General features: G+C 42.8%; 1 long non-coding RNA gene across 1 annotated transcript; it reads right to left on the reverse strand.

Annotated features, from left to right (window-relative positions):
- Nucleotides 1-3,695: 3,695 nt before the first annotated feature.
- LOC126649137 (uncharacterized) lies at nt 3,696-10,486 on the reverse strand. The gene is made up of 2 exons (XR_007630979.1): nt 10,136-10,486; nt 3,696-5,864 (listed from the first exon to the last, which is right to left on the reverse strand). It is a non-coding gene; the product is annotated as an uncharacterized LOC126649137 (long non-coding RNA).
- Nucleotides 10,487-11,583: the final 1,097 nt, after the last annotated feature.

An 11,583-nucleotide genomic window follows, 5' to 3' on the forward strand; every position in this document is an offset into this window, starting at 1 on the left:
CACACAGGCAAGTGTTTAACTTGTAGTCTTATAAGTGGAAGCTGCAATCCTCATGTAAGTGCTTCACAGAAATAGAGTTGTAGGGCAAAAGGAAGGTGAAGTGTGAGTTAGGAGGCTGTGGAGACGATGTAGCATCCCAGGTCCTCTTTAACATGGAGTAGCCTACCTGTTCTGCCCTGACAGGAGATTTGTCCCAAGGGAAAAGTGAAAACAGATGTCCATGAGTTGCAAATCAAAGCAGAGGCCTTGTCTTTCAAGCTGTTACAGACTAAAATGAAATGGGCAGAATACACTCAATAGACACAAACTCCTCTGAGTTTTCCCTCCCAGACACTGCAAGTTTACAAACAGCTGTTGCTGGCTGCAAATTCAAAATCGACTTTATAGCTAATCCCACCAAGCTCTAGTCCCACAGTGTGCACAGTTACATGCACAACACCTCCTCACAGGCCACCTGGTCACCAGCATTCTACCCCTCTCCTGGAAATGGGGATTCCCCTACTCTCACACTCCCTCCTGTGAGAAGCGGGTGCTGCCCCATGCCCACACCAGTGACAAAGACTCCCCTGGGCTCAGACCCAGGCACTGCTGGTGTGCATCTCCACTGTAGCATCCCATGCTGCCACCGCACTAGAATAGAATAGGATAGAGTCTTTCAGTTGGAAGGGACCTACAATAATCATCCAGTCCAAATGCCTGACAACTTCAGGGCTGGCCAAAATTTAAAGTATGTTATCAAAGGTATTATCCAAATGCCTCTTAAACACTGACAGGTTTGGGCCATTCACCACCTCACTGGGAATCCTGTTGCAGTGTTTGAATACTCTCTTGGCAAAGAGGTACTTCTTAATGTCCAGTACAAAGCTGTTCTGGCACAGCTTTGAACCACTCCCACACATTTTGTCACTGAATACCAGGGACAAAAGCTCAGCACCTCCCTCTTCACTTCCCCTCCTCAGGAAGCTGTAGAGAGCAATGAGGTCACCCCTCAGTCTCCTTTGGTCCAAACTAGACAAGTCCCAAGTTCTGAGGCCCTCCTCACAGAACATTCCTTCCAGGCCTTCCAGTAGCCTTGTTGCCCTTCTCTGGATGCATTCAAGGGCCTTCACATCCATCTTAAATTTTGGGGCATGGAACTGCACATGGTACTTGAGGTGAGGCTGCACGAATGCTGAATACAGTGGGACAATCCTGTCTTCTGCCTGGCTGGTGTTGTGCCTGGTGCACTCCAGGGTGCAGTCTGCCCTGCTGGGTTCCAGGACTCACAGTGGACTCACATTGAGCTGCTGCTGAACAGAACCACCAGATCTTCCTCTGTAGGGTTGCTCTCCAGCCACTTGTCTCCCAGTTTATACTTGTGTCCGGCATTACTCCATCCTAGGTGCAGGATGCAGCATTTGAACTTTTTCAATTAATCATGGCTAGAAAAGTATCATCAAGATTTGGCAAGCTCAGTCAGTTCATACGTTTTCTATTCTCTTGAACTCTACCTCTCCCTTTAACCCCCATTCTTTCAGATTAGGTTGATTTTCACAAGGTATTTTTGTAGTGTGCATGTGTGTGAGTGTTTTATATGGGTGCACGTGTTTGCTTTTCTGTAATGACTGCTGTAAACGTAATATTAAAGAACCAGGATTACCATTTAGACATATACTGCTGGGAGTCTGACTTCAAACACACATGATCTGCATTTCTCGTCAATGTTTTCTGTTATGTTTTCTTAGTCTTATTCCCAACCATGTGCCTTCATATGCTTTGTTCTTTTCAAGATTATTTTTAAGCAAATTCCCAAATGCAAATGATTGGGTTGAAATTGAATTAGGTAGCAACAGTAAACTAGTCAATTCTCAATTAACAGTGTTAGGAGAAAATGCTGGGTGGCTTTGTGGCTTGATTTGTATAAATGGGTCATGGAGTGGCTTTTCTGTAGGTCTCTGAAGAAAAAGGCATTTGCTTCACAGCCTATTGCTCCTCCCCCAGTGTCAATTCAAGCAGAACACAATTCAAAAGGCAGTTTTTGAGCTTATCCTATTTTTAGATGATATCGCACAGTTTGACACAATTTGTATTTAAAAGGGGATGGATATCTCCTATTTGCATAAGTGAACACTGTGGAGTGGCTTTCTGCAGCAGATGTGTGTCTAAATCCCATGGGCATTGTGACCAGCTAGGTAAGGCAGGTGGCACAGCAGATGACTGCTGCTGCCTCTTATTATCGGTTGCACTGGATAAGTTTTCTGAAGCATGTTCACAGTGAAGCTGAGACCTTTCTCTCCCTCCCTTTTTATTTCCACCCATTTTATTGTTCTGTCTGGAAGACCTCCAGCCCTAACCCCAGCCCCGCTCCTGAAAAACATGAATTGTCCATGGATGGTCTGGAAGCAGCACAGCGAATGCTGAGAAGCATAGTTGGCATGGGGGCTCAGAGGTAGTGGAGATGCTGTGGTGCCATAGAGTCATAGGATTGTTTAAGTTGGAAAAGACCTTTAAAACTATTGAGTCCAACTATTAACCCAGCACTGCTAGGTCCACCAGCACACCATGTCCCCCAGTGCCACATCTACACATCTTCTAAATAATTCCAGGGATGGTGACTCAACCATTTCTCCAGGCAGCCTGTTCCAATGCTTGACAACCTTTTCCATGAAAAAATTTTCCCTAGTATCCAATCTGAACCTTCCCTGGTGCAACTTGAGGCCACTTCCTCTTGTCCTGTTTCTTTTAGGCAGGAGAAGAGACTGATGTCCACCTCACTACAACCTCCTTTCTGGTAGTTGTAGAGAGCAATAAGGTCACCTCTGAGCCTTCTTTTCTCCAAGCTAACCAGTTCCATTGCCCTTCTCTGGACATGCTTCAGCACCTCAGTGTCTTTCTGGTAGTGAGGGGCCCAAAACTGAACACAGGATTCAAGGTGTGGCCTCATCAGCACTGAGTACAGGAGAAGAATCACTCCCCTGCATCTGTTGGCCACACTATTGCTGATACAGGCCAGGATCTCACTGGCCTTCTTGGCCACTTGGGCACACTGCTGGCTCACGTTCAGCTGCTGTCAACCAATACCCCCAGCTCCTTTACCACCAGGCAGCTTCCCAGCCACTCTACCCTAAGCCTGTAGTGCTACCTGGGGTTGTGACCCAGGTGCAGGATCCAGCACTTATCTGTGCTGAACTTTATATAACTGGCTTCAGCCCATCAATCCAGCCTGTCCAGATCGCTCAGCAGAGCCTTCCTGCCCTCCAGCAGATCAAGACTCCTGCCCAACTTGGTGTCATTTGCAAGTTTACTGAGTATGCACTCGCTCTTCTAGTCCAGATCAACAATACAGATGTTAAGAAGAACTCACCCCACACCCATCTTTGCACAGAGCCTGTGGCCCCTTTACCTCTTTCTCCTCTTCCTTTATAAAGGTTTTTTTCAGCTATGAGGATAGTCTGAGTGCAATTCCTCTCCTTAAGTCAAACCCTTTATTTCATACAGTCAGGGACAGCTCAGGCAAGAAAGAGGGTTTCAGCTGTTAATTGTTTTCCCTTTCTTCCACTGCAGCAGGAAAATCCTATCAAAAGAAAGTTAATTATTTAAATGTGTCCTCCATTTGAATTGCTTATTCAGAGCTGTTTCTTACACCTCAGTCACCCTGAGGCTTTTCCTGCTTTGAGTAAACCTGCCGAGGTTTTATATTATTTACCAAATAACGCTGCTGCTGACCACAAATTTATTAAAGATCTACTGGAGACAAAGCAGCCATGTATTACAATACAATTTTACTCTGCACTGACTTCAAAATGTATTGTGCTGGAGATAATCGCATGGAGGCAATTACAGAAACTGAAGAGGATCAAACAGAGTAATAGGGATATAAAAGGAAACCTGCATTCTTTATACGCTACTCCCCATGCATGTGAATGCTTCCCTTTTATCTTATTTTTAAAGAAGTTTCAAATTACATAGTAATTACAAATTCAAAAGGATTTTTTTCACACAAAATTATCTGGTCTTAGCCACTCTCCTGTGTAACACTGGAGCAGCTTCCCAAGGCTTGCAGTTAATGTAACCATCTCGGCAAACACAGGACAGGTCTGTACAGAACAATACATAGTTCTTTTTGGGCTCAGGTCTTAACCCTGACCCTTCTTGAAGGATCAAAATAGATGATCACAGTGGGTCCTTCTGATTTTATTTTCTAAGACAAGATATAAATAAAATATCTCGGGCAGAAAGCTGATTGATCTGAATATTACTAAAGTATTATAAATTAAACCACTAATCAACTGACTGAGAGTGCAGTGAAGTGTCAGGATAATTATGTAAGTTAGTTATCATTTATAGCTACCCTAGAAGATTTGTCCTACCACCCAGGATGAAAAATCAGTGCTAGTGATTATGGCATGACTTTGGGAGGTGCGAAACAGTGGACCAGTGCCCAAGGAGCGTATGTAGTGGCAGCTGCAAAAACGCTGCATGAGGAAAGGTGATTAATAGGCACAGGAAGAGCCTTCAACTTAGATCTGAATCAATTCTGCTTAAAATCTGTAGGCGAAGTCTGTGGAGCACACAGGATTGCATATCCTTGTAGAGCTTGCATATGGAGACTTCCAAGGTTGTGTGTTTGCACATTGTTGGAATTTGGTTCAACAGGCTGATCAGAGCAGAAAGGCAACCACAGACACCATTCATTTGTGAGCCTCTTCAAGGAGAATTCCACTGCAAAATCACCTTGAAATGAGAGGTTTTTCCATTTGCTTCAACAGGCCAGAGTCCATTTATTATATGCACTGAGAGCCACTGAAAGGGAGAAAGGCTGCCAATGCGCCCTGTCCAGAGCAAGCTCATGCATGAAAGCAGTACCAGTGGAGAGGGGAAGGTAGTAGGTGATGTTTAAGAGTCCCTAAGTCATCCAATTAAATTCATCCCTGTGTACTGCATTTGTAGTTAAATTCTTCCAAAACCAGCTGTTCTGAAAATGCTGCCAAATAGCTTCTTTTTAACTTCTATAAGACTGCTATTCTTTGTTTGTGTGTGGACTTACAAGAAGTATTTCTCTCACAATTATGCTGCTATTTATAAGAATATTTACCTGAACTGTTTTATACTATATGAAATAAAAGTCATCATAACAAAATGCCAATCTTGCACCTTGCAACTTTTACCTTGCTTGTTTGTCAACAAGGTCACTACATAGCTAGAGCCTCTTCAAGCTCACATCAAGTCTCGAGACTCACTTCCATGGCCTTTGAGATGCCTAAAAAGTTAAACTCGGCCCTTTTTTTTTTTTTCTTTAGCTCTTAGTCAGGTTCAAGGATCAATTTTTGGAGTATCATGTTCCATGAAATTGAAACGGCCAAAGAGTTTCTGTTCAGGAAGTCTCTGCCTCTGTCTATCTTGGAAGCACATTTACATGTCATATGTGCCAACCCACTGACCTCTTAGAAAACATCATTAACAGAAAATAACATTGCAAGAGAGAGAACCCATTGTTTGTCATACCTGCATACTGTGTAACAGAAAATTAATCACCTAAACAAAACAAAAATTTGAATGACATGCTAACATTAATTTCACAAATAGGTGTCTCTTGATCCATTTTGAATGATGTTTTTGTGCTTTTGATAACATGAAAAATGGATGTCTTTTATGTCTTCTATGATAAAGGACAGTATCTCTTGAAAAATTATTGAGGATTTACAGATTTGTGTATGGTAAACAGTACGGCAGACATCAATACAGGATGAAGATCCTTCCCTGTGTTCAACTCCCCTTGCACTTCCTGAAGAGAATGTCCCACCAGCTGCTGTGATCCACAATGCCCTTGCAAGCGTCAGAGATGCCTTCTGTTCTGCAGATGAAATCTTCTGTTTCACAGTTCCCTGAAGTAAAGTGTGTGAAAGAAAAAAGGAGGAGAAAGATAAAGAGAAGCCCAAACTTTCAATTTTCGTTTGTGTTCTGCTGATTTATTTTCCCTGTTTCTAATATTTCTTCCATTGCTAGGAACTGGCTCTAACTGCTATGTTACTTCCTGGGAATAATGATCAAACCAGCAGACACGCTTGTACAAGAGAGATTTGGTGTCTTCACTCATTGTAAACATCTGTGTTGGTCTGGATATGTATTCCTATGCATCAAAGCCTTCTGGATAGAATTGAGTTTGAACACATAAAAGTATTTCATTATAATATATATATATATATAACTGTTTTTATACAGTATTTAACACAAAAAAGTGATGGTCTTACTGAAGAGAGAAGCACTACACCTTGCTGTGACTAGAAAAAGGGGCAAGAAAATTAATTTGTACTGTTTTGCTGGGATTTCATCTGTCTGACTTTCCAATGACTCACTTTATTAGGAAATGAGACACTATGAATACACATACACAGGTGAACCTCTGGATTACTACAGGATGGGTTAGCAGCTAGGTATGTACCAAGGGTGCTTACTGACTCTGGATCATAGCAGCTAAACCTGGTTTATTATCACTAAGCAAGATGCTGAGAGATGATTCTGAAATACTGTGAACATACAGAAAGGTGAAGAAATAGTGTTATGCATCTCAAGGTATGTTGTGTGTGAATGTATTTGTGGGTTGTCTTTGTGCATTCTGGTTGCAGTAAGGTATTTCTATAGATATAAAATATTCGGGGTAGAATCGGACACTTAAAAGATGACTCTAAATGTGTTTTAGAAGAAAGCAGCAGAGAATCAGTAGGGAAAGCATTTTATTTCTCCCTCTCTCTCTCTCTGTATAAAAGAAGAGTGATCTGTGCACAGCTGTCATACCTTTGCTCCCTTTGATGCCAGACTAACAGGAGGGAAACTCCAGGGTTGTGTTTCTGGAGACCACCAAAGGCCAATTTTTGTTTAGTAGTACTTCTCACCAGTTCTCTCAGCTGTACTCAGAAGGCCTAGGCTTTCTGCGTAGAGACCAGGACCATGGAGATGTGAGAACCCAACTGCACAGCTACGGCTCCATGAGGCTTTGAATAGAAATGTTAGGACTCAAGGAGACCTTTTACAAGATCACTTGGTTGACCAGTGGTTAATTGTCAATGGTAACAGTGTGGGCAAGGGACAGTGGTTGACCGCTGTCTCCAGCTTTTCCTGGTGGATTTGCTTGTCTGAGCAGGATCTTGGAGCCCACTTCTGTAGAAAGAGTCCTCAGCTAACTCAGGGCATACATTAACAGTCCAACTCATGTGTGTGTGCTTTCTTGTCTACTATTCTGTGTTCTCTGTTCTACTCTAAGATTTGATCAAAAGCCTGTGACACTGCACAAGTAAGCTGGGAAAAAGCAATGAAAATAGGAGAAATTCCTCCTTTTCGCCATCACCTTGGCCTCAAATCATTGACAGGGTGTTCACAAACTGCATCCTTCCATTTGTGATGCTGATGCGGCCACTAATCATAGCTCAAATGAAAAAAAAATTAAAAACGACAAACAAAACCCAACCCAAACCACATGGATCCACAGGGGTTTTCTCCTGTGATTTCTAAAGCCTTGCCAAAATCCTGTGCAGTTCTGCCATTTGCACTGTAGATTGTGTCTACATAGGTGCCAATGATAGGGCAAAAGTACATCATCAGTGGTGGCACTGAAAAGGAGGAATTAGTGCACACCTGCAACATATTCTGAATTAGGTAAATCCTGAACACAACAAAATGGTGGTGAAAGGTGTAGATCAGCTAGTTAGGGTAATATGACTTACATGCCAAATTCATCTGATGACTAGCATCACCCTTCCTCTCAGGAAGGCAGGCTTCAGTGTATTTTCCAGACTTGATTAATAATTTATTTGGCATCTGGAAGTCACAGCAAAACAGCTCATATGGAAAGGGAGGATGTAAATTGTCTGCCTCTTCCAGGCACCACTGGGTTATTATTCACAGCTAAAATACTATTTGTAAAATATTTGTGTATTTAATATTTTAAAGAGCAGCTCTGGCACTTGGGTTGCTTTCAGCATTCTCGAGGCAGAGGGGGCTGGGTATCTGCTAAAGATACAGTCATCTGGAAGATGTGCTTTCATCGCCAAATGAACCAGCCAGAAGACGATTTTAATATGCAAGGAAGCAGGCACTAGAGTAAGGGGAGATTAATTTGAGCTTAGTGCCTTTTGAACGAAAGTTGTCATCCATGGAAGACAAGGGGAACCTTTCCAAGCTGGGTCTGCAGTCACACACAGAGGACACAGTCTGCCTACCCTAAACAGGGGATTGCTGGAGCTCAGGTCAGAGCACATTAAATGGAAGACAGTTGCTTACAGATTTTGCAGCTGTACAGGCGATATATTTCTGTCTTTCTGCAGCTATCACTCAATGATGACCTCAACCTGGTTGTGACAGCTTCCCTGATCATCTTCTAGGAATTCACCTGCTAATATAACACAGTATTTTAATGTACTTATAGTGCCATGCTACTTACTTGCTGTATGCTATCTGCAGTATTTTTTCTCAGAGCTGTAATTCTATTTACCAACCGTGAGAGACTGAAATGTTAATAGTTAATGACTCAAACAATCATCCATTTGCAAAAGCAGTAGGGTGCTTTGCTAAGGCGGGGTTTGCACACCACCACCCCCCACCACCCCTCCCCACCAACTCAAGGGAAGAAGTAGCGATTTTTGTGTGTGGTGGTGAAACCTCTGATCCGAACAAGACAGAGGGGATGAACACCCCACACTGGAGGCTACAAGCTGGGTTTTGAGCCTCCCTGTGGAGGGGGAAGAATGCTTTTCATCATGCCAACGTCCTCCCTTAGGCAACCGCCTCAATTGTAAAACTCCCCTCTCCCTGCCAGGGGATGTATTAGGACATTCACACACAGGCCTGAAGGTATTCATCCCTTCTGATGGGGCATAACTGGCTCAACTCCTCTGACATGAGAGGCAGCTGTCATGTCTTAGAAGGTGTTAAAAGACAATCAAAGACCTCTGAAGTGCCCCTAGACTCATTTCTGGGGCCTTCCACCAGAGGCTTGCCCAGTGTTGCAACAAGTGTAAAAATGCCTGCCCCAGAGAGCTACCTGGGTGTTCCCATGCAAACCTAAGTGTTGGACTTTGTGTTTCACGGGCTTCCCACACCCCTGATGCATCAAGACTGTGATCATCACTTCAACCAATGGACATGTAAATTGCAACAATCGAGACTCATCGCTGGATCCACGGGTGGTGGTAGCTTTCCACTCTTATCCTTTCTTTCTCTTCTTTTCTTTTTGTTATATATGTTCTTAAGCTATACCTTAATACTTTTATATTAACCAACACAGCTACATACCTCCTTTCCATTACAACCAAATTGTTCTTAAATAAACACTACATATACATACATTTAGTTCTAAACACTGATCATTGTGTTGTTTCACTCTAATATATCCCAAGGGATCTATTAACATGAACCTGAGCTACCCTCACTTTCAGGGGCAGGTCATAATACCAACCGCATATTCTTATGCTAACAGGTCTCATTGTCTTATCAAGAGGTTTTTAATGGAGGAGGACATCTAATTAACTGAAAAGGGAAAGGAAACTGCTAAATGCTGAGTCACATTCAAGGTACTTTTTTTTTCCTTTTTAAGAGATTGAAGTTGCTGTATCTGAAAAGCTGTAGCTGCTGTGCTCATTCTTGGCTTTCACAACCACAATATTCAAAGACTCCCCAGGTTTATATACCTAAATCTACAACTTAATTTACAACAGTAAAAGAAACAAAATATCCTCTTCTCTTTATTTGACTCCAGCATATGGACTATACTGTCATTACTATTGTTAATGACTTTCAGGGAATAACATATCCTGTGTCTAACCCAGACCAGCATTCCCCTGAGTTACATTCTGCACATACATAATCCAAGATACTGAAGAACAATTTGGCTGTGGTGGAAGGATGGACTAGATGATCTCCCAGATTCTCTGAGAAGATTCAGTGTGCAAGAGTCGTGGCTGGGGATAGTGCTAATATGAATGACCGAGTGCCCAAACACATGGCTATTCTGTACCTTGCAGTGGCACTCTCAAGAATGTGAATTACAAATGCCTAAAAAATCATCTGGACCCTAGGCAGTACCCCAGAAATAAGGATGACAAAGATGGGAAAGGAAGGGAATAGGAGATGAGTAGTGAATTTGTGGAAAGCCAAGACTTACCAAGCAATCTGGTTGCTGTTCATTTACCCACTCTGCTCTCCTGGCTAATTTGACAGCCCGAATGAAATTGTTGGTGAGGAAAGCAGTGCGAGCATGCACAGTGTGCTGTGATTAGAAAGGGTACTGCTGGGGAGAGGAGCATCAGATCAGCCAAGCAGAAGTTTTCAGTGTATTCCCTCTGCCTTTTCTCCTGAGAGGTACTTGCCTTTTATTCTCAGCTCCGTTGCTTTCAGTCTTATTGTTGCAGCTTGCACCTCTTCTCTAAAACGTAAAATGCAGTCTGTTTCAGTACAATGAAGGCAAAGGGAGCTGATGTTCCCTTTGCTCCTAGGAGGATAAAAATGCCACAGCACTGATTCTGCATGGCAGGGAGGGGACAATCCAGCTCTCAATAACCAAAATAAGTCATATAGTTACTGTAATATCAAGCAGGGCTTGGTAGCAGACCCAGAACAGTTTGGTTGCATATTTATTCTCTGTTACTCCTTGTGTGCAATTAGGGATCCTAATCAATGACCAGGATTTGGTGTCCCTGACACAAAGGGGTCCCACGTGCTGTGGAAGGTCAGCTCATCTCCTTGTTGCATTTTAGGAGTCCTATCACCGGTTTATGTTGTCTCATCCTTAGTAACAATATCTGGGCTTGCAACAGAGCAATTGAGATTTCCTGCACCTTTTCCCTCCCAGTGCACTGGCTGGGCACAGATGTGAATTAATCTCATGAAAGATTCTGCTGTTTCTGAGGGGAAAAAAAAGGAATTAACCCTGAAAAATGGGGAACCTGCAGGAGTGCATAAACACATTCGATAGAGTGCACCAAGCAGTGTCTGGATGGTTAGTGAGGAAACCAGGTGGAATTTGTTTAGATTAACACTGAAAAGCACAAGATTGAAAAAACCAGAGCTTGTCCCTGTTCTGTTGAGGCTCCAAAGTCTTCTCTTTTTGGTGGCAGGAGAGCAACAGCTTAGTAAAGAAGATCAAGATTTGCATATTTAACCCCTTCAGCCTGGTGAAGGATGAGCTATATTCCAAAGCAGCTTTCAGAAGCTGCAGTCACAGCAGTGATTGTGTGCATATTAATCCCCAATAAATATTTTCCAGGATGAATGGCACAGTTCAGAAGTTGTGAAGAAGGACGACATCCTGAAAAGCACTGAGAAGCAAGCAAGCAAGCAGATACAGCAGAAAATGCAATTATAGTATTATAGTAAAGACAGCTTTGAGGAGAGACCTTACAAGCCAGCGTTACTTTAGTCTGCAGTAAGGGAAGATTAATAATGAACATAGATTGTTCAAATGAATCATATCATAATGGATGCCCTGAATGTCTTGTGATGGATGGCTAGACAGAAGTTAGTGCCACGAACACTGGTGATTGAACTGGCATACAAAACAGGTAGGAAGGAGGTTTCGGTCAGAGAAGGGCACAGGCAGCATCTGTCAGTAGG

Source organism: Myiozetetes cayanensis, unplaced genomic scaffold (genome assembly GCF_022539395.1).
Source record: "Myiozetetes cayanensis isolate MyiCay16 unplaced genomic scaffold, myiCay2020 scf5-8, whole genome shotgun sequence".
NCBI lineage: Eukaryota > Metazoa > Chordata > Aves > Passeriformes > Tyrannidae > Myiozetetes > Myiozetetes cayanensis.